Below are 4,023 nucleotides of genomic sequence, written 5' to 3'. Positions count from 1 at the left end.
CTTACTCTGTGTGATTTATTGCTGGCTGGCTTCCAGACACCCCAAGGGTCATCTAGTCCAACACCCTGCAGTGCAGGAATCACAGTTAAATAATCCCTGACAGATGGCCATCTAAGTTATGCTTAAAAACCTCCAATGAAGTAGAGTCCACCACCTTCCAAGGTAGTCAACTCCACAGTTGAACAGCTGTTCAAGTTGATTTGCACCCTCAAAACTTTCAGGATAGTCACATTAAATGAGCAGCAATCCATCTGTGAACCAATATCCTGAAATCTTTCACTTAATAAATTCTCCAGGTTTTAGAATGTGCCCCACCCCTACCTCTCTTGCACTATAGCATATTGGCAACAACCTGATTTGAAGTTGCTTCCTTGTGGTTTAGCCACTCCCACATACTTCCTGTTTCTGTTGTTCTTGTGGAACTGAACAAAGGTTTAGCACAACAATTGTAGCCCAAACATTAAGACTTAAAAAGTGGAAGTATGGTGCTGGCATTCTGTCACAAAGTAAATCATTTACACTTAATTGAAAGAGGTGTGGAGACAAAATTGCTGCCCACCTGCTCTCTTTTGCTGCTGAGTGGAAGCTTGGGGGGCTTTGCTTGCATGTGGAGTAGTGATGGGGGAGACATTCAATTCAGTCCACACTTTAAAAGCAAACCAACCTGATATGAACTTCCTGAAGCAATATGAAGCAAAACACAGCCAGGTTTTGAAATTGACCCTTCTCTGAATTTTGCAAGGCAGTTTCGTCAGTCAAGTAACCCGAATGAAAATGCATGCTGCTAGGAGGACGTGTGCATAAACACGCATGGACACATGAAAACAACATATAAAAAATGTGTTATGTATGGGGAAACTGCTCAATAAAAATGTGCGTATCAGGCAAAAGTTGAATACAAAAGTAGTGAGTATATTTGGATAAATTTGCCTTCAAGTGAAAAGGATGGGACAAAAATCACACACTGGTGCGGGAACATGGAGAATGGAGTTTAAGACTGGAAGAATAACACTGAGATATGGAGAGAAACCAAGGTTGACAGTTACATATCCATTGTCAGGAGGGTCAAGAGGAAGCTGATCCCATTAGGGTTTTGTTTTGCTCAGGGAAAGTGAATGTAGCCCAAGCAGAGGATACATGAAACATACACAGCAAGGGGAGGGCTGTGAGTGTGTGTGTGGAGAAACAAGGGCAGTGTGTGCTGTGGATAAAGAAGCAACTGAGTAGTGGGGACCAGATAGGTATTTTCCTCCCTCTCTCCTTTCCCCACTCAGCTGCAGGGTGTAATGAGGGAAGGAGAAGAAGCCAGATCTCCTGTTGCAGGCAAATGAGAGACAAGAGCAGCCAGAGTAGCAGCTTCAAGTGAGCAGGGGTGGCATGACATCACAGTGCAACTAACTCCTGCTGTGGGGATGGGGGGAAGGAGAGAGAGGGCAGGCGACAGAGACACGAACAGTGCCATAAGAGGAGGAAGAGGAGGCCAATGCAGGAGAAACATGGGGGTGTCAAAGAACATTAATATCTCAATAGAAGGAGCAGGCAGCCCAGTACAATTATAAATTCGCACTGGGAGCATACACCAGCAATAAGATACCCACCTGGATATGCTCTAAGACCATAAAAAGAAGCATAAAGAACAGGAGTAGCAACCAGTTAGCAAGTAAGAGAGAAAATAAGATACTGCAGAAGAGGATGGGCTTCTTAATTATGATGCTTTGGGATGGGGTGGAACCCAGACATTCTGCTGCCTGAGGCAAAGGACAAGAGGGCACCCTCCATGCCATGAACAGAGACTAACTAGACTGGCAGTTGAATCTGACTCCAACCCTGGCAGTGAGGTAACATCCACTACTGCCCCCTGGGGGCAGCAAGCTAGTTTACAGAGGCTGTGGGAATCACATAGCTCTGCTCTCCAACAAAGGAGGGTGGCTGCCTGCCCCCCACCCCCGCCCCAACAGCTTCCACCTGAGGCGATTTCCTCACTTTGCCTAATAGTAGGAGTGGTTCTGCTCAAAGGTAAACATCAAATGGGTTTCAATTAATTTGCCTTCAGGTTTTCTGTTAGGATATTAAAGCTGGAAGAGTAATTTATGCCAAGCGAAGCAATGGGAGCCTGAATGTATATTCTGAGAGTTTCCGCAGCTTTTTAATTCAGTATATCCACCTGTAGCATAAAGAGGTCAGCATTGTGGGATCCATTTCTTCTTTGGGAACTGTCTCACAATTTCCCCTAAACACACACCATTTGCAGCTCCCCAACTCTAATAAGCTTTTGGGAAGCACCAGAGGGATCAATGAAAATCAAGTGCCCTGCTTTGCAAAAACAAAACCAACAGTGGATACATCTCTGCATCCATTTCTTATTTACACATCACTTTCTACATAGGTAGCAGACTGCTAATGTGAGCTAACGATCTCAATTTACAAATGGGTGGAGAAGGCAGTGGGGAGGAACACATATAGATCAATGAAGGCAGAGGGGTTGACTCTTTTGAACCTTACAGAGCTGAGTCTAGCTGTAGGCAAGTGGGTGAACATATGGAGGCATTTGTGGGGGAATGGAGGGAGCTGCCATATGCCACATCACTCCATTGGTCCACCTAGCTCAGTACTGTTGACAATGATTGGCAGTGGCTTTCCAGGGAGGAGTCCTTCCCAAACCAACCAGGAGAAGACAGGGATTGAACCTGCGGACTTCTGTGTGTGAGCATTTCCCACCCACCCCTCCTCCAACATTCTCCTGCACACCAGCTCCACTTTTGCATGTGGTGCATGAAGGTCAGAATGGAAAGTTTGAGCACCAGCTGGACTGTCAGGGGCAGAGCTTGTGTACACGCATGCCCTGACCCATTTTCAGCCCTTGTCAGATACACCAGACAACTTGTCAAATACACTGAAGTTAGAAGCAATAATGCCTCTGAATACCAGTTGCTGGAAATGCTCTTCTGCTTACAGGTTTCCCACAGGGAACTCTGGGAACAGGATGCTGGACTAGATGGGCCACTGGCCAGATCCAGCAGACTGGATGCACAGGACTTTTCTGTCCTACTCAACCAACAATGGACTAATAAATCACTTCTTGGAATATAGTAAAATGACTGTCAGGCTGGAAAACCAAAAGCAACTGGCTGGAAGAGCTGAAAGTGACAAAATGAAATTCAGCCTAGACAAATCTAAAGTTATGCATTTAGGCACACATACATAAATAACAATCATATGCACAGGCATAGGATAGCCACATATGTACATGGATTGCTGTTTGGACGTACAAAAAAGATCTCAAGTTTGCAATCAAACACAAGCTGAAAGTGAGCCAGATGTTCTGTGAAATGGCTGCAAAAAAATAAAATAAAGCTAATGTGTTTTCAAGCTGCATTAATACAGCCATAGCTTCCAAGTCACAAAGCAAGTAATCATTCCGCTTTACACTAGTCAGTTCTAGTCAGATCTCACTTGGCATATTATGGGAAGTTCTGCGCAACATGTGAAACAGGTTCAGGAGGAAGGCGATGATGGTGGTCAGGGGCATGGGGAATAAGCCCTATCAGGAAAGGTTGAAGGACTGGGTGTGCTTCGCCTAGAAGAGACATTCCTCTTGTAATCCCTGGAAGCCTCTTATTTAAAACAAAAGCAACAAAAAAGTGACAGAAAGGAGCAGAGCAACAAACGTGAACTTTACAAAATGCAATAGACTCAAACCAGTGACAGTAGACAAGGAGATGCATTTGCACCCTACATTTGAAGTAGTATCATACCCAGGGCCCTTTTTTTCAGTTAGAACTTTCTGGAACTCAGTTCCGGCACCTCTCAGGTAGGCACCATTGCTATTCCAAGAGAACAAAGGAGGTGTTCATGGCAAGTTCAAGCACCTCTTTTTCTAGGAAAAGAAAGTACTGATCATACCACTTTAGACTCACAGCTTTCTCCAAAGAATTATAGGAAATGCAGTTTTCTCACTCTCTCTCTCCAGAAACTAATTCTGTCTCATCTCTTACACATAGGCCACATTCACACCATACATTT

The sequence above is a fragment of the Podarcis pityusensis genome (assembly GCF_964106645.2).
Source record: "Podarcis pityusensis genome assembly, chromosome: Z".
Taxonomy (NCBI): Eukaryota; Metazoa; Chordata; class Lepidosauria; order Squamata; family Lacertidae; genus Podarcis; species Podarcis pityusensis.
This window is presented reverse-complemented; position numbering follows the sequence as displayed.